Below are 19663 nucleotides of genomic sequence, written 5' to 3'. Positions count from 1 at the left end.
GCAGCAGGCCATGCTCCCTCCCCTCCCTTGCAGGTAATTGATGGGCTGAAGCGATTAAGGGTGATATGCTACATCACAACCATCATTCCCATAACCGAGAAGACATGAGCACACAAAGCATCCTCGGTGCTTAATTGATAATTCTCATGAGCTGTCCAGACAGGGGCCATTTATATATTTGGCGCCCTCATTTTTCTTTCCTCCCTGGGGTTAGGTGCTGCAGCTGGTAGGGCCATTAGCCCCTTGTCCCTGCTGGTGAGTTCTGGCTTGCGGCCCGCTTGTTTGTCACAACAGAAGCCTCGAGCACATCGTGGGTAGTAGGACAGGACAAGCAGGAGGGGTGGGGAACTAAGATCCTGCAAGCCACACGGCGGGAACTAGCAGTACCCACTTGGTGAGGCAGAGGCTTTGGGGCTGACCTAAGTGTAGGCTATAGGAACAAGCTGAACCAGGCTGGTGGGAGATAGCCATAACAAGTAGGGTAACAGTGTAGCAGTTATCATTATTGTTAGTGTTAGAATGATTATCATGACAGCTAGCATTGCCTGAACACCTACTGTGTGCTAGGGGCTTTACACTCATCCTTTCATTTAATGGTTGCAAGATATGAATGAACGGTATACACGGTATGAATCATCAGCTCTCATTTGTCCAGTGCTACACAGCTGAATTGTTGTAGAGCCCAGATTCAACCTCAAGTCTATTACCGTCCAAAGCTATTGCTAGTTTACTTTTAGCACTTGCGCCGTGTGGCTTTGCAGGATCTTAGTTCCCAGACCAGGGATCAAACCCGGGCCACGGCAGTGAAAGTGCGGCGTCCTAACCACTGGACTGCCAGGGAATTCCCTACTTTTAACTAGACTATACTGCCCACTTGGAAAAGGGTCATGCCGTGGAGGTAATGTGCTTGGAATTCACTGGAAGCAGAATTGGTTTGAGGGGCAGGCCAGGCAGGTGGCTGCCCAAGGCATCAGGCTTTATGGGGTATTCCTATAGCCCTGAAAACTATTTTTTTCTTAATTTATTTTATTCCAGTCTAGTTTATGTACAGTGTTGTGTCAGTTTCTGCTGTACAGCAAAGTGATTCAGTTACACACGTATAGAATGGAGTTGTTTGTTTTCTTATTGTTGAACTTTAAGAGATCTTTGTAGATTTTGGATAACACACCTTTATCAGATGTGTCTTTTGCAAATATTTTCTGCCGGTCTGTGGCTTATCCTCTTATTCTCTTTATATTGTCTTTCACAGATCAGACGTTTTTAATTTCAGTGGAGCACTGAAAAATTTGGAAGCGTGGAGCCGTTTAACTCAGGTTTCCAGATTTGAACCCATCTATCATTGCTCCACCCTGTCCAGAACAGACAGAGGCTTTGCCAAGAAACCAAACGACCCCTTGCCAGATTGAACATATATCCATTGAATAATTTTGCGATATACCTACAGGTTGCGTGAAGCACTTTGCCTTTGCCGCCAATCCTCAGAACAGGCAATTGCCCAAAGTGACAAAGCGGTCAGTTGAAAATCCCAAAGCGAATAAGCAGTGGTCTAGTGCTGTGTGCCAGGAATGAGTAAGTTATTTTCCTGTCTAAATTTTAAACACTTTTCACAGGCCTCACAATAAATGTTCTAGTTCCCCAAATTGCATTTAATAGCTCCCTTAATGTGAACAGAAAGAGGTACTACTTTTACTAATAGAGAATCAGTCAAGTTGGTTTTCATGTTTCAGGATACTATTTTCTTCTTCCCTTCTGCTGTCTGTCTTCCTCCTCTCCCAGCCCCTTCCAACCTTTCCTCCCCCGTCCCCCGCCCCTTCCATTGTATCTCCACTGCAGCGTGCCTCAGCACTGCAGCCCCATGAGTAGTTGTGGACCCTACTTAATTCTTTATGTATATTACGCTGGGCGTCTACATTCCGGGAACTGGCGCAGTTCCCTGCCGTGGCAGTGGACAGCCTATGCTGTCTGAGTCTTACAGATGAGAAAGGGCCGTCAGCGTGCAAAGAAAACGTATTCTCAGCAAAGGGGCCACCAGGTGCCCCAGCAGCGTTCTGTTCCTCACAAAGCAAGGCTTTGATGGTGTGAAAGGAAAATGTGTGGCTTATATGTTGCTTGAAATGAAGCCCTGCGTCTTGAGGTTTTTCTTTCCTTCCTCCACTCTCACTGCCATCCCCCCAGAGATCTGGACTTGTCAGTAGATGATGCTCTTAAAATCCTTTTAGCCACCCACGTGGGCAGCACAGCTGGCAAAATGTCAGGCAGTCTGTGTTAGCCCTGGTAGCATCCTGGTGTCACACAGCCGCACTGAATAAAGCCGGGCGACAGGGAGACCGAGTGGTTCTGGTGACACGGAAGTGGGAAAGATTGTAGCGAGCCCTGCATACGTTGCAACACTTACAGAGAACAGACTCATAAACATTTAGGACTAAAAGGACTCTTAGACATCATTAATCTAATCCCCTCTCTGTAACAAACAGAAGACAGAGGTGCAGGAAGGGAAGAGGTTTACTAAACTTACACAACTGATGTCCGTGTCAGAGTAGGCCCTAAGCCCTGGTGTCCTAACTCCTGGAGGGGTGTTATTTCCTTACCTCCAAAACATAGGCTGTATGCGGTTCTGAAAGGAATTGAATGTAACTATCACTGTAGGCAGCAGCCATTAAAGCACATTCCCCTGATTTTTCTTTCTACTTGTATACTCTCTGTTCTCCTTAGGTCAAAATGTGATCTAAGTAACCCAGTGAGATGTAGCTAGAAAATGACTTTGCTGTTGAGGATTTTTCTAGGATCTAAGCATACAGGATTCAAACATAACTCTCTGCTTTTAAACTGTCATCTCTTAGTAAAAGGGAGGGGGGAAGGTTTAAGCACAAATTTTTTGCTGGTATTTGCAATATTAATGGAATTGAATAAAGCAGTATTAATAAAGGCAGTGGCAATGTGGACACTTATTGATTTGTCTCTGAGACCCTGCAGGTAATAGGGGAAATGGTATTTATTTGACATGGTCTTTTTCATTGTTGGGGCTCTTTTTTTCCCCTGTATGCTTTAATTTATTACATCAAAGAAGACTGGATACTTTTAGCGATTATATAGTAAGTTATTTACGTTGACTTGAAGAATCACAGTTGGTCTTTTTATTCCCAGCATCCTTTAAAACATTTCCAGGATGAGTGTTTCGGCTTGTTAGGCTCATTGAATCAAAAAAAAAGTGAAAAAAGGAATAGAGCTGGCTGGTAGAGAATTTCAGATTGAGCCCTCCAAGTGCTTCATTTTAGAGAAGAGGTCCAGGACCAAGACATGACTTGTTCAAGGTCACACAATATGTTAGTGCTGAGCCAGCATTAGAACTCAGATCTTTTGACTTTTAGAACAGTATACTTATTGAAGTAAGAAAGTATTTTCATAACTTTTTTGATAACAGGTTATCATGACATATTATTCTCAAAATAGTCAAGGGTTCTTGTGGTTATATTGCACAGTGCATTTCTGGAACTTTCTTCAGTTCCAGATGTGAGCTCTAATCCTGAGTCCATTACTGACCTATTGTGTGACCTTGGGCAATTCACTCAAACTCTTTGTATTCCATTTCCCTCAACAGAAGAACCAACACCTACCTCACCTAGTTTACCAGATTCTTGGGAGTTACAAACAAGATGGTGGGTAAGAAAGTCCTTAGTAAAATAATCTCATCTGCATGACATTTTATACCGTAGTATTAATGCCTTTGAAATACTTCTAGAGAAGTTTTGCTTTTAGCAATGGCAGGCTACTAGTTTTCAGGGCCACATTATGACTTTTGTGGGCTGTAGGCACTTTTGCCTTCATGAGCTCTTTCTTCCAAAGAGGTGAATCCAACATTTGGTGCTACATTTCTCCTCAACATATTTCTTGATTCCAAAAATGTGAGTGAGAGGCTGAGAAACTGAGCAGAGCTTACAACTCCAGGGGCTGGGAGACACAATTGAATGTCAGGGCCCATCAAAGAGGAGGGTTTCTGGTAAGGCCTCCAGTTTGGGGTTGGTACCCTGAAGAACAATGTCCTAGGTGTAAGGGCAAACCCTTATAGCCCTTATAGGGACTCAAGCCTAGCATCTAGTCATTCCAACATCTGAGTGGATTAAAAGTCATCTGGGGTAGTTGGTGCCCTTAGACTGTCAGTGCCTGCCAAAAAACAAATGTAAGTTGTCTCTGGAGGAAGATAATATTATCTAAAGTCTCATATTAGTTTTACAGTTTTTCGCCCATGATGTCTTGGGCATTCAGTCAAAAATAATCAGGCATAGAATAAGACCACATGACCAAAAACTAAGGTAAAGCAATAGATAATAGAAAAAGACCTACAAGGGCCCCTGATGGATTTATAAGATGCAGACTTTAACTGTGATTCATATGTTTAAAGAATTGTTCTAGATTGGAGATTAATTACAGAAATCTATCTGGATATGTAGTGACACGTTCGTCAGTTTGAAACATTTGCCATCCCATCCCCTGTATATGGATCTTAAGCTTGGACAGCTACCTGTAGGAGCTGGTGTGGAATGTTGCCATCCATGTGAAGGTCGGTTTTCCACAGATGCTCATAACTTTCTTGACCATTTAGGGTTCCAGGTTCCCTTTCAGATATATACCGTAGCACTCACTTTTATAAGCCCTCCCCTCTAAAGTTTAGAACTTATGATCATTTGGCAAACGCTGGGCTTTGATTATTTTTGCATGCACAAATAAACACTAAAGCAAGATTGTAGGAGGTATGCCAAGCGTACTTAAGCAATTAAATTTTTTAAAAAACAGTTCTCAAATTGCCTTTTTACACTTGCCTTCCTACAAATAATATTCTAATGACGAATGAGTCATATCTCTTAATTAAAGCTTGCAAAAGGGAGTCTTACTCAAGCAGTTTATTAACAGTTAGTTTACATTTGTGCATAATACTTGATAGTATTCTTTTTCTTTAATGTTTTTCGCAGAAGGTAGACTTTACACAAATTCAGATTAACCCTCTTCCTAAATAACCTAATTTGGCGAAGCTTTATTCTTGTAAAAGGCATCTCTGAATATCCCTTTTCTTGGATTCTTCCAATTGACCTTTTAACAGAATAGAGAGGACAAAAATGGTGTTTTAGTGGGGTCTAAGAAATAAAGGTAAATATTTTGAGACATGGTCTTAATTATTCTTCTAAGGAAGGCTACTTGTGGCTGAAGGAATGCAATCTGTTTTTTCAGCCAGGCATGAGCCAGAGTGTTAGAAAGGAATTAAGCAGAGAGAGAAGAATTTAGAATTATCACTCCAGAGGCAGTTTCAACTGACTGTAATGAAACTATTTCACATTTGACAAAGGACCAAAATGATATTGGATGGTCACCAGCAACACACGTTTAACTTTTCCCTCCCCTTCCTTCCCCTTCCTTCCTTCCTTCCTTCCTTCCTCACATCCTTCCTTTTTCTGGAGGTTGAGCTCTCCCCCAGCAAGCTGTGCTTGGTTTGACTAATCCTGCTGCTTTCTGAATTACGCCCTTATGCTGTGTTGCGCCTCTGATGGCAACAAATTTAGCCCGCAGACATATTTTTATGGCTATTTTAGTTCCCTCCCAGTAGCCTCACACATTTCCCATAGAACGTAACATGGGTCCCACCATTCCAGTTCAGGAGCGGGTCATGCCGTTAATTCAGAAGGATTTGCATTTTCTGAGCTGTTATCTTTTATAAATCATACATAATCACATTTCTGAAAGCACGCTCAGACCCACTGTTAACTGGATACGATAGAATTCAGCTCACTGCCCTGTCTTCTGACAAAAATGACCAAGACATGAACAGCCTTTCACTGAGTACCATCTACGTGAGGAGTTCACATTAAGAGCTAAAGGGAGATATAGAAGAAAGCACAGTGAGGGGTTCTGTCTTTACAGGAGTTTATGACCAAATAGGAGAGAATGGATCTATGTGAGGCAATGGTGTGAGGCCTTTGCTTTCTATTTGGATCTCATGTCTTCAGCCCCCACCGTGCTTAACATAGTGCCTGGTGTATGTTTGCCCCTCAATAAAGGGATGTTAAATACACTAAAGAAATGAATTAGTATGGATACTAATTTGGCATTAAGCCCCACATACCACTGGACAGAGCTCATCCAAGGACAGCTAATGCAGTGATCACAAAGAGAGAGTGAAATTCGATGGTTCGCTGACCGTCAACACAGCAGCAGGTCTTACCCTTTGATAAGGTCACCTACTCTTCGAGAATGTGGTAAAGCCTATGAACACTCAGGCCAGAGAACTACATGAATGCACACGTATGCTCACTTTGTAGTGCAGTTTACTCTTCCTGTGGATTCTCTAAATGTCCAGAGTCCTCTGGTCAGGAACCCCTCCTCTACTAGGTGCTCGTTATGAGTCGGTCACTGTGTGCAGCATACCCTGGGTGCTGTAAGAGGCCAGAAAAAAAAGTATTTATCCCGACTTGGCGATTGGGGCAGGCTTCCTGGAGAGGTGAAGACTGAGGCGGAAACCTAAAGGACGAGAGGAATAATCATACTACTGCTAAGTCCATGACACCTTCCAGAGAGCCGTTCCTGTACTGTCCCCGCCCTGCTGTTGAAAATAACATCCTATTTTCTGTATGACTGTTTCTCCATTTTTCATAGCACTGGTCACAATCTGTAATTGTGTTATTTGTTTTATTCACGTATTTATTATCAACCCCCTCACTAGAATGTGAGTGCCATGAAGGTAAGTGAATTTTGTCTGTTGTGTCCACTGCTGTATCCCCAGTACCTGAAACAGTGCTGGCGAACACTCTCAGTTCTCAATTATTTGCTGAATGAATGAGGGCTTCCTAAGCAGATGGAATAGCTTGAACTCAAGCACAGAGGCATGCGCGTATGGGGACACTATGAGCAACTCAGTGCTGAGAGGATAACATGTTAAGAATGAAAGTGATGGCATGGGACTTCCCGGGTGGTCCAGTGGTAAAGAATCTGCCTTCCAGTGCAGGGGACGCAGGTTTGATCCCTGGTCGGGGAACTAAGATCCCACGTGCCGCGGGGCAACTAAGCCCACGCGCCGCAACTACTGAGCACACACGCCCTGGAGCCGGCACACCACGCGAGAGAAGCCCACGCACCTTAACGAAAGATCCTGTGTGCTGACACAGCCAAAAAAAAAAAAAGGGAAAGTAAATAAATAAAGTATAAATAAATAAATATGTTAAAAAAAGAATGAAAGTGATGGCAGATGGGGCTGAAGAGGAAGGGAGTGGACAGGTCGTGGAGGCCCTTGTTAAGGCAGTTGAACTCTCTGAAGTTCCACTGGGGAGGGCAAATCCATATAGTCATTCATGGGGACAAGAGCCTAACTTCCCAAAGAAAGAACTGGGAGTGTGAACATAGCAGGATAAAGGAGGTACAATACAGTCTTATGTAGGATGTTCTGTCGTAAGAACCCTACAGCTGCTTTTTGCCCTTGACTCTGGTTTGGGTCTCTTACTGTGAGCTGGCATTTTGGACTTAACGCTCTGTTAATAAAATGATGATGATGATGCTAAAAGCAATCGTCAAGCCAGGCACTGTGCCAAGCTGTGTACCTAGATTTTGTCATTTCATCCTCACAGCTACCTTATGAAGGAGGTGCCGTTATATTGTAATCCCGTGACGTAGACAAGGCCATTGACACTCAGGTGAAGCCATGTCTTCAGTGTCACACTTCACCAAGTCAAAGAGTAAGAATTTGAAACTAGGCAGTCTGAGTCCAGAGTCCAATTCTGACTAGTAACCTCTACTTCGTCCCTGCTACCAGGCTTCTGAGCCTGCCCTCAGGCTCTGCCTCTGGTCTTGGACAGACTCCGAGCCACACCACTGGGCTTCTTGTCCTTAATTTCCACCCTCAGTGCCTTTAACACTCACACAGAGGGCTTTCTGGGCAACTCCTACTCTTTTCTGTGATCAAACAACATCACACAAAGAATAATCCAATCCTTAATGGCATTCAACACTGGATCCTCTAGAGGTAGTTTGAGTGGATTAGAAATTATCTGGGCCAAATCTTGCTTTCAAGTCTGTATTGATGTTGTCACTTGAAGTGATTTGTTGACAGAAACAGTATCTTTGATTAGCTTGGTCTAGGGGACTTCTCTGTTAAAGCAGATACCAGCCTGTGGCAGGGAAAGTAGGAAATGGCAGCTCTCTGGGAATGTTTTGTGAATCAGCTTGTATTGGCAATGAATGTGTAAGGAGGTAATTATGATAACAACCGTGAACACTTCTGGGTTGCTTACTGTTTGTTTGCCATGAAGTTTTTATAGTATGTTTTGTGTGTTAACTTATTTAATCCATATAACTTTATGAGGTAGACACCATTATCTTCATTTTACAGATGAGGAGACGGAAGTACAAAGAAATAGTTATTTAAATTGCTCGAATTGAAAAGCTAATAAATTACCCCTTTGTATTTAGCCAGAATATGAATCCAAGCGAGTCTGGCTCCAAAGCCTTTTCTCTTAACTAGACAGGCTTTCTTTGCAGGGTGGTTTCATCACATTGTGCAATGCATTTAAAATAAGAAACATGTACTTAGTGTCTGTAATGTGCGTAGCATACTGCTCATACCTGAATTAGGATGCTTTCACATAATGCAAGAGATGATGGAGCCTTAACCTAGGGTCCTGGAAATTGGTTTGGAATTGAGGGCCAGATACAAATGACATTTTGGAGCTAGAACTGGAACTCAGTGGCTCTTTGGATTGCATGTGGGTGGGAACGTGTCTGGAGGGTGGCCGAGGGAAGGAGGAATCAAAAATGACGTGGAAGTTGTTAGCACCTGTGACCAGGAAAATGATGTGTAAATTAACTGAGGTGACTAGTGGCTATTTGGAAGTCATGTCTGAAGCTCAGAAGGGTCGAAACTAGAAGCATGAGGGAATGAGCTCACTTGGAGGGGGGGTAGAGTGAGAAGATAGAAGAGTGACAGAGAGAACTCTGGGAAAGCACTACACTGAGGCAGTGAGCACAGTAAGAGAAGGCAGGGAAGGAGATTGAAACAGAGCAGACAAGTATTTAAGGGGAGATCTGAGAGAAGGCGGGACTGTCTAAGCCTTGGTGGAGTAAATGATGAACGCTGTTAGATGCTCTACAGTGCCCACTGGGATGAGTATTTTTTTTTCCGTCTTGATTCAACCTCATTTTTTTTTAAAACTTTTTATTTTATATTGGAGCAGAGTTGATTAACAATGTTGTGATAGTTTCAGGTGTACAGCAAAGTGATTCAGTTATACACATACATGTATCTGTTCTTTTTCAAATTCTTTTCCCATTTAGGTTGTTACATAAGAGCTCCCTGTGCTACACAGTAGGTCCTTGTTGGTTATCCATTTTAAATATAGCAGTGTATGGGATGACTATTGAGAGGAGGCCTTGGGATTCACAATTATGAAGACGCTGTTGACCTTTATGAGCACAGTGGTCATGGTGAGGGCAGAAGGCAGACTGCAGGGGTAAAGCAGAGAGCAGGTAATGAAAAGAAGGCAGCAGGCAAAGAAGGAGTTTGCAGGAAGGGACTGAAAGAAAATGCTAGCTTGAAGGGCGTGTAGGCTTGTTTATTTTAGGGGTAGGCAAACTTGGTGAGCCCATGTCTGGGTCACAGGGTGTAAATTCTGGAAGGATGAAGAAGAAAAGTGATAGTGGTGGGGACAGCAAGTTGTATGGAGATGATGAGAGATCAGAAGCACAAAGCGAGATTTAGCTTTATAGCTGAGGAGAGCCACGTTAATCTTGGAGAGAAAAGAATTGTAAATTAAAAAGTTGGGGATTTCACGTACATTGGATATATTTTTCTTAGTGACTCAGGATGCAAAAACCATTAGCTAAGAGCAAAGAAACTCAGAATGCCTCTGGTAATTTGAGAATGGGTTGAGGGAGAAAATTTGAGAAGAGAAAATGGAAATGGGTGAATTGGTGAAATTGCAGTATTTTAGTAAATGACATCCCTTAGAATATTCCAGGAGACAATGAGAAAAATGTTTCTAAGGCACACACATTGGGAAATTAATCGCACTAGACCTTTTGACATTATATATGAGAATATTGAAGACTCTTTGGATTTCTGGAACAGAGAAATTACCTACTTTTATCCTGCATCTTGCAACCTGTTAATCCAGTCAGTTCTTCACATATCAGCTATTAATATTCCACATCACATGGACATATATACTCTACCAAATGTAAAATAGATAGCTAGTGGGAAGCAGCCGCATAGCACAGGGAGATCAGCTCAGTGCTTTGTGACCACCTAGAGGGGTGGGATAGGGAGGGTGGGAGGGAGACGCAAGAGGGAGGAGATATGGGGATATATGTATACATACAGCTGATTCACTTTGTTATGCAGCAGAAACTAACACACCATTGTAAAGCAATTATACTCCAATAAAGATGTTAAAAAATTAAAAAAAATATTCCACATCATTAGGGTTCCAAGGAACATACTTCAGGGAATGCTGATAGAGGAGGTTGGCTCGAGATGAATCAAAGAATTGGGCAAGTACATTGAGAACTCAAGTGCCGTTTCATAAATCACACGTGTAGTGGAGGTACTTAGTGCTGGGGCTTGACTTGTGGCCTGGAAGCTGGCACGGAGAAAATGGAGAGTTGTGTCTGTCCCAGCTTGGGTTTTGGCAAGGCAAACACAGCAGAAGGCAAAGCGAGTAAAATCGTTGAAGATCTGGTGGGAGTGCTGTATTGATGTGCTTGGTGAGGGGGTGGGGGCAGGCTGGGGAAGGAGAAGGGCAGAATAACTGGGCGAGGTTGGAGAAGTTGAGGGCCTCGTCTTAATGACGTCAAAGCCTATTTCTAGTGGGAAAGAGGGAAGGGGAGAGGGGAAGAATAGGAGGTGATGGGGAGAAGAGGTTTTTTTTTTCTTTTCTTAACAAATAGGGTGTGATAAACTATCAAATGCTGCTGAGAGACTGAGTGGGATCAAGCTAGGGACGAGACTGATGCATTCGGCAATTAGGAGATCATTACTTACTTATGAGTGAACAGTTTAAGTATAGTGGTTAGAGGTAATAAGGGAGTGTGTGGCCAAAGAGGTGAACAAAACGAAATGTACTCATTGATTTTTGTTAGTAAAAGGAATGAGAAATGGGGAATTACTTGAAGAATGCAGTGTCCAAATAAGGTCTTTTCAAAAAAGTCATTATTTTGTTTATAGGTGTGAAGACCGGGTGAACCTGGGGGCTTGAGGAGAGTGGGATATAAGTTGGGAGGGTCGGGAGAGTCCAGTTGAGGAAAGGTAGGATGGATTTGTCTTACGGTGTTTTTTTGAGTTGTGGTCCCTGGGAGCTGGAGGGTTAGGGCCCTCACAGGCTGGGAAGATGGAGAGCAGCTGAGAGTGGGGGTCATGATGAGCTTAAAGACTGACTCAGCGGGAGTGAGGGGGCAAAGTAGGTTGTGCCTAGAAGGGGGAGGGGCGGGGTCTTAGAGTTCCAGGTGTGGCTAAGTTACAAATTTTGGTCAAAAGAGAATGAGGTTCAAAAAGAGTGGAAGTGAACGTCTTCAGAGTGGAATGAATTAAGGACTTGCTAGGCCAGGGCGTGATATAGATTATGCATCTACAAATTGATGTCGCCCTGGACAGGAGTCCAGGAGTGACAGAAGATACCATGAGAAAACAGTGTAGAGGAGGGGCCTGGGTTGGGCGATGCTACTGTGAAGGATGAGAAGACAAAAGGGTACTTGGATTACAGTGTGAGCTTCAAAGGGGTGGTAGCTGAAGGAAGGTGATGGAACAATGGAAGGCAAACAGCTGAGATGAGTGAGGAGTTGGTAGAGCTACTCTCTTGGCCCCGAGAGGGAGACGAACATCCTCCTGAACTGGTCATGAGGGAAGGCAGTAGGCAAATCACAGGGCAGAGGGAACAGTCTGGGGGGAAGGTAGAAAACAGTACCCGCTGTTGACAGTAGGACAAGGAGAGAGCACAGTGCAAGGGACCAGAGGGAGCACAGAAAGCAGAGGATTGTGGCACAAGAGGGGACAGACCAGTTCTGTGAGCAAGAGCGATGGTGAGTAATGGGGATGAAAGACACAAGGTCCTAAGGCTTCAAACTGGGATCCAGGAACGGCCCCAGGAGGACTGAAAGTGGCGTCATTGACTAGAGCTTGCTAGACTTCCCGTGAGACCTTGGCGAGACTGAGGGCTGTGCCGGAGTTCAGAGCTGCACCAACGTGGCTGTGTGGGCTCCTGACTGATGATGACAGCACAGCTTTTTTAAACGATTGTTTTTTAAACCCCACATTTGTTTATTTATTTTTGGCTGTGTTGGGTCTTCGTTTCTGCGCGAGGGCTTTCTCTAGTTGCGGCGAGCGGGGGCCACTCTTCATCGCGGTGCGTGGGCCTCTCACCGTCGCGGCCTCTCTTGTTGCGGAGCACAGGCTCCAGATGCGCAGGCTCAGTAGTTGTGGCTCATGGGCCCAGTTGCTCCGCGGCATGTGGGATCCTCCCAGACCAGGGCTTGAACCCGCGTCCCCTGCATTGGCAGGCAAACTCTCAACCACTGCGCCACCAAGGAAACCCCCAGCTCGGCTTTTGTGAGTTGCGACATCCCACATCAAAGACCTTCATTCAAGGGGAAGCACAAAGCGTCCTCCCGAGCCTATTTGTGGTGATGCGTGGATTTCGTAGAGGCCTGTGGATTGGCAGTGCCTTTGTATAAACATAAATCAAAGGGCATTTTGAAAGACGTATTGGGGAGTTACAGGAGTGAGGAAAAGGACCCAGTCTCATTTTGTAAGGTTTCCTTTTGAGCTAGATTTGAAACACTGGGACACTGGGGAATTGTTTCATGGTACTTGGTATTTCCTGGCCTTTTCTCTAGGTGGCCCTAGCACGGGGCTGCCTGCCCACAAGGTGCTTAGGGCCCTGGAACCATTTCCTTTTTCACCAGCGCTGCTCCAAATCCTGGCCAGGCTCTGCTCTAAACTTTCCCCTTTATTCCGACACCTGATTCTGTGGCATCGAGGCCCTGCTCTCTTCCCAGGCTGTTCCCATGGCAGCTATTAAGTGAATCAGTGCTAAGGTAGTTAAATCTAATCAAAAGTTAATGTCTTCAGGCTTCCAGGAGTTTTTCCATTTCACTTGAGTGCCTTCCCCCAAAGAAAAATACCAAACTGTAATGATGGGAATTGAAAACTCTAGAGTAGGGGAAGGAAAGGAAGGAAGGGCTTCCTGGACTTCAAACTAAACCAGCAAGGCATTCAATTGCCGCTGGTTTCACTGAGCTGCGAGACTGATTCTGTTTTTCCAGAGCACTTGGGGTTAGACCTGGTTCCCTGTAGCCTAGAAGTAACGACACCCCAAGTTCTTTGGTACAACAACTTGCAACCCTTGAATTTTCACTCTCTGGCCCATCTATTTAGGCCTCTGTGAATTGTGTGGTTATTTTCTTTTTTTCTCTTCAGAAACTTTATCCTCTAGCCTGCTTGAGGCATAAATAAGTTAAATCTTGCAAAGAGACTTAGAAAGGTACTTCTCCTTCAAATCAGTGAAAAGAAGCTTTGAAAATAGACCCATTAAGTGGTTTTTAACTCTGATTGAAAAACTGTATAATCAGACAAATGTAATTCTTGAATAGGCTGAAACCTGAGTTTTTTCCATGCATTTCCCTTCTTCCAGCCGAAGAACCCCAGGTGCTCACTAAGGAATGTAAATGTCAAGGGGGACTTTTTTGATATACACCTTCGAGGAGGTAGCGGCTGTGTCAGTGGTCCTGTTGGTTTCAGGCAGTGTCTGGGGCCCTTGCCAGCAATCCCAGGGCTGCGTGCTCACCATATGCGGAGCTTAAAGTGGCACAAAGTCCCATCCAGAGCCGGCACTAAGCAAGATGGAGACGCTTTACTCTCTATTCAGAATACCCACTTAGTATCTGTTCTGAAGCGTGTGCTGCCTGTGTTTCCATGTAAGAATTATCTGTTCAGAATGGTAAACCCTTAGGAGAATATTTATCCATCTGTGTATTTTCCAGACTAATATCTTCCTCATCCAACTAGCAACCAATTTATTTGACCATCTGCTTCACTCTCCACTTTCAGACACCTTATACATCGAGACATTTACAAGTACGCTGGCCTTTCTTCTTCCTCAAGACATCGAGTGCTTTTAGGCAAACCTCAGACAGCTCAGGGACCTCTAACTGTGTCCCTTGTTGTAGACCTGTTGTACTGCACGATGTTCCGTCCTATCCAAGTACCCACCTGCTGGCCGTTGTCATGTTGGAAATCAATCTGGCAAATCAATCTCTGCTACAGTCCTAAGACCCGATAATTGCCAAAGCGTGGCTTCTGTCCTTCCCCTCAGGCATATTTGCATTTCAAAAGGAAATTTTTAGCAGCACCAAACCTTATTCCAGGGGATGGCTCTCTATGGTGTGAATATCAGGCATTTATTCTTTTAATAAATTTTTAATACATGCCTACTATGAGTCAGACATTGCATTAGGAACAATGGATATGACAATAAAATGTGGTTCCACCCTAGGAGCTTACAGTATAGTATGGGAGATGGCCGTGTGAAAAAATTTCAGTGCAGTATTATAAGTGCTATGAAAAATGTATTTTTAATTAATTTGGCCCATACATATTTATTGACTGCCTACCATGTGTCAAGCCCTGTGACTAGATACGAGAGAAATAGCGATGAGTAAAGAAGACAGTCTCTGAGCTCATTGACCTTCCATTCTCCTGTGTGTACAGGAAGTATTGTCCGACCCAAGAAGGAATGAGTTAGCTGGGAGGGTTAGGCAGGGCTACATGGTGGTCATGGCTTTTGAGCTAGATCTGGGAGGAAGAGTAGAAATTCATAAAGTCCAGGAGATGAACGAACACATTCCAGGCAGAAAGGATATTATGTATAAAGACAGAGAAACATGAAAGATGGACTTACGATGTCCTTGAGAAATGGTGAATAGTTTGGGGTGTCTGGAGTGCTGATGGTACGTCGGGAAGCATTCTAGCAATGAGGCTGGAAAGACAGATTAGGCCAGATGGTGAAGGAGAGCAGCTATATAACCATATGGTACTGGATCAGATGGAGCAGGGTCAAATTTGGGCACTGCCACTTACTGCTATGTGACTGCTGTGTGACTTTGGGTAAATTACTTAATCTCTCTGTGTCTTGGGTTCCTCACCTATAGGATGGGAATAATTATTGTAACAACTTCATGGGATTCTAGTGAGGATTAATTTATGTAAAGTATGACGTTTGCCAAGTGCTTAGTGTAAGGCCCGTGACATACTAAGTGTTCAGTAAGTTGAAACTGTTGTTTTTAATGTAAAGGAGATTGAATTACGTATGTAGCCAGTGGGGATCTGTTGAAGTTGGCTTCTTGAGAAGGCGAGTGACTTGATTCGATGTGTATTTTAGAAAGACCATTCTGGCTAGAAAGAGGAGGAAAGATCTGACGGGTTGGAAACTAGAGGCAGGGTTCGTAGTTAGGAGACTAGTACAACAAATAAGGAAAGAGATAACAAGGGCCTGGACAGAATGGGAGCAGAGTGACAAAGGCTCTCTGCCCTGACCAAACTTCAGTTGCGCTCCTCTGCTCTCTGTTCTCAACTGGGCTCTGATCTTGAACTTCCATGTCCATCCTTGTGAAGTCCAGTTTTAGTAAGAATCCTGCTAAGCCAGTTTACAGAGAGTCCCTCACCCTTGATATCTGGTCGCCCTGGCCTGCCTTCAGCCAGAATCCCGTCAAGTCCATTTAGCAAGAATCTCTCCACCCTTGATGTCTCCTCTTAGCTCATGAGCTAAAAATCCCCCACTGTCTTTGGTGCACTTACAGTTGAGCCTGATCTCTATCCCCTACCACAGCACCCCTTTTGCAATAGTCTTGAATAAAGTGTTCCTTACTGTATGAACAAGTGGCAGAATCATTTTCTTTAACAAGGAGGTTATGAGGGGATGAGCTCAATGAAACTTAGAGGACTGTCCTCTTAGCTCTTGATTCATAGGGGTAAGAACAATTACGGTCAAAGATGAAATCACGGATGATTCTGAGTGGCTGGAAGGAGTGGTGATTCCTTTAACTGAAATATGGATTACAAGACGTTAGGTGTGGGGTCTTTTTGAGGGGTGCTGAGTCCATTTTGGGAAGTTTTGTCCAGTTTATATGCCTGTGTGATTGTTCCCTCCCTCCCTCCCTCCCTCCGTGTCTCTCTCTCTCTCTCTCTCTCTCTCTCTCTCTCTCTCTCTCTCTCTCTCTCTCTCTCTCTCGACCGATTTAGCAAACTAATGGAAATAAGTGGTGGTTGATGAAAATGTAGTCAAGGAGATAGTATTAGATGAGATTATCTAAAAAGAGCATGTAAAGCTATAAGGAAAGAGGACTGAGAATGGGATCCCGAGGGCACCAACATTTAAAGGGTCGGCAAAGGAGGAGGAACAAAGGAAAACAAAACTCAGAAAGAGCAGTCAAGTTATGACGGCAAAAGAAGGAGTGGCGAGTGTTACCAGAGCCAAGGGGTAAGAGTTTCAAGGGTGAAGGAGTGGGAACTAACCTCAAATGCAGCTGAATTCCAGTTGGATTAGAAACTGGGAGAACACTGAGGACCTTCATCAGAGCTGCTTTGCTGTAGAGGTGAGGACAGAAGCCACATTGCCTGGATCGAGGCGTGCTCTTGACCTCTCTACCCACCCTGTTCTAAAACTGGCCAAGGGGGATGAGGTCACCATCAGTTTGGAAGAAGGAATAAGACTTGATCTTGCATACACAGGCAGCCCGGTGCTCCACTCCTCTTGTCCCGAAGCTGTGTTACAGGCAGGAAGGTCTGTGGCTTATTTGGATGACCTTGCAAACAGTGACTCAGTACCTGTGTAGACACATTCTAAGAAAACAAAATTTTAAGGGTTTTGAGAGAAGAGAGTTGATCTTTTTAATTTATAATTCAATCAGATCACACACCCTTTGGTTATCCTTATTAAAATTTAATCATAGACTAGTGAATTGTACTTGCCTTTAATGAAATGCAGTTAGCATTTTCATCGCTGAATAGTCCTTTAAAGAAACTCGCTGCTACATTTGCCTTCCTGAGGAAAGCTAAGTTCCCTCTTATTATCTTTGACTCACATGTGAGGCGTAGAAATTCATGTGGAATACAAAATTTCTTTTTTTTTTTTTAACCATGTAGGATTTTCACAGCATCCAGATACTGGTAGAAGAAAGTGTAGACTCCATCCCCCTCCCCCACTACCCTGCCACACTTCCTTCATTTGCATTAAAACAAGATTTCTACTTTTCTCCTGTCCTCATGGTATATTAAAAATATATATACAGAAGAAAAAAAGCACTTTCTAAAGCCACAACTGCCTTTGCCTAAAAGAGAAAACCACTTTGCAAAAGACCATGGTGTGGCAGACCTAAGGTGTTCATTATAATAGATTCCGGATATCAGCCTTCCAGTTCATTTCCGAAAGGAATAACTCCACCCAATTTTAGCACTTGTCTGGGAACCCCTAAGCGGAGAGGAAATTGGCTATTAGATATGCAGATGAGGGGGTCTGTGCTACCTAACTGCTGAGGTCCAGGATGGATCTTAATCACAGAGGAAGCTCGTAAGCAGTAGGAGAGGCCTCTGTGGAGGCTCCTCAGGTCCCGAAGCTCATTTTACCCTAAGAATATAGGGCCCCGGGGCCTGTGTGTTCACAAGCAGTAAAGCAGTCGAATTCTTCCCAAGTCGCTAAAAGAGCACACTGAAAATGATGCCTTCCCCAGCACTTCCTTTCAAACGGTTCAAGAAGAAAACCCATGGCATCTTTTCTAATACCCACATCCTATTTTCAAATCTGCCCAAAATAGTGGTTTTAATTCACAGGCTTTAGACAAAAGAGGAGAATGCAGTCAAAGGGACAGCTTGATTTTCTGCTAATCTTAACATTTTATAAAAATAAGTTTACCGTGAAGGAGGTGATCTTGGAGAGAAAGCAATCTGATTGGGATGCCCAAGCTTTTCAGTTCCTTTGCTTTGCTTTTGTATTTTTTAAAAAACTGGTAGATGTCTCTCACCAAGCCATCCCCATGTACTTGGTCCTCTGTGAACAAAGGAGCAGCTTTGCTGCTCTGACTATTGAGGGCTAAAAAGAAGGCATGGGAATTAGAAATGAAGAAGACACTGGTGATTGCCAGTCATTGCATTAGCACCTTTGGCATATTTCCTAAAAGGCAATATAAAAGAACTATAATACATACCTACAGTTGAACCCTAACGTGTCTTGGGCAAAGTACTTAATGTATATAAAGTCAGGAAGTTGCTGTTATTTATTGATTAACTGGGACAGTGAAAGTGTTTGGGCTTTGCTTCAGGCTACTAGGCAAAGGACTAGCTGAAGAAATGGACCACCCTGAAGAATACCATTGCCATTGGGAAATAAGGAGAGTCAAGGAATAGAGAAAATTAAGCTATTGTGTGTGTGTGTGTGTGTGTGTGTATACGTGTGTTTCATGTATGTGTGTAACACAGTCCCCCCTTAGACCCGGGCAAGTGGGTCCTTGCTACAGCCCACACCTCAGGGAGCCCTGCACTTCCTCAGACTTTTCTGAGGCACTTCTAATGCTGTCCAGGTGCGCTTCCCTCAGTGTAGGCTGGTAACTGAAATCTCAGTCCCTGTTTCTCTATGTTACGGCACTCCCCTCCCCTCTGTTCTGGGCATGGGGTCGATCAGATGCCTCCAGGAGCTCCAGGACTCATTCCTATAAATGACAGCCCTGTGAACGGTACCCTATCCTAAGAGGATGGTCTAGTAAGCCAATAGTTCCCTTTGGCTGGTAAATTATTTATTTTCCAGGATTGCGCGAGATGACGCTGCCAGAGTGGTGCTGCGATGTTGATTTGGGATGACTCTCGGTTAGCATTTGAACGCAGGATGAACTTAGGGTTCCATTGACGTAAGTGCTGGCTCTTTACCAGCTACGTTCCAACCGTGAATAAGCCTTCTGCCTCTATCACCAGAGGGCAGTGAGGGTGGTAGCTTCAGGTATATTTTACCCCCCTCCATTACTGCTGGCACCTGAGACAGTCACCACCTCATCCCTTTCCACAGGCTGTGTGTCAGCTGTTACACAGTCCTCTGTGGATGGTCGTGCCTATCTCTCAGGGCTTTTGAGACCATTGCTGTGTACTGCCGACGGGCTTTTCCTATCGATGTTCTCCCTTGGCTCTGATGGATGTGGTGATGTCACGTTCTCAGAGGCTGGCTTTAAGCTGTGCCAGATGAGGGACAGACATTCCTTGCATGAGTAGAAGAACTTTTCTCACTCTCACTCTGTCTGTGGGCCCCTTGCCTGTCCTCCCAGCTGGTGGGGTGTGTATGAAAGTCAGGGGTTCAGTCAGCACTGATAGCAATCATAATCTAGGAATGCAGTCATTGTGGCCTAAAGCATTCAAAAGAAGACACTATTGGAGGATATGCTGTTCTATGTTTATGCTATGAAACCCCAAATGGTAAAAAATTGACATGACCAGAGAAGAGATCATCATTCACATTTTACTGCAAACTCTTGGTGAGGTTTGCATTTGTGGTCATCATGAATGAAACACAATGACAATTTCTGAGAGAGTAATTGGAAGCTAGCATCAATGGGAGTGGGGCATGGATAGTGCAGCATCATAAGTAATGATGTAATGAAC

The 19663-nt window shown here is 44.0% G+C and overlaps 1 long non-coding RNA gene across 1 annotated transcript in view; it reads left to right on the top strand.

Annotated features, from left to right (window-relative positions):
• Positions 1 to 19663, top strand: part of LOC117196877 (uncharacterized) — a 119250-nt gene that overhangs the window by 23998 nt on the left and 75589 nt on the right. The gene's annotated exons all lie outside the window — the stretch shown is intronic.

Source organism: Orcinus orca, chromosome X (genome assembly GCF_937001465.1).
Source record: "Orcinus orca chromosome X, mOrcOrc1.1, whole genome shotgun sequence".
NCBI classification, from domain to species: Eukaryota; Metazoa; Chordata; class Mammalia; order Artiodactyla; family Delphinidae; genus Orcinus; species Orcinus orca.
Note: the sequence above shows the minus strand (reverse complement) of the source record. Positions and strands in the feature narration are given on the sequence as shown.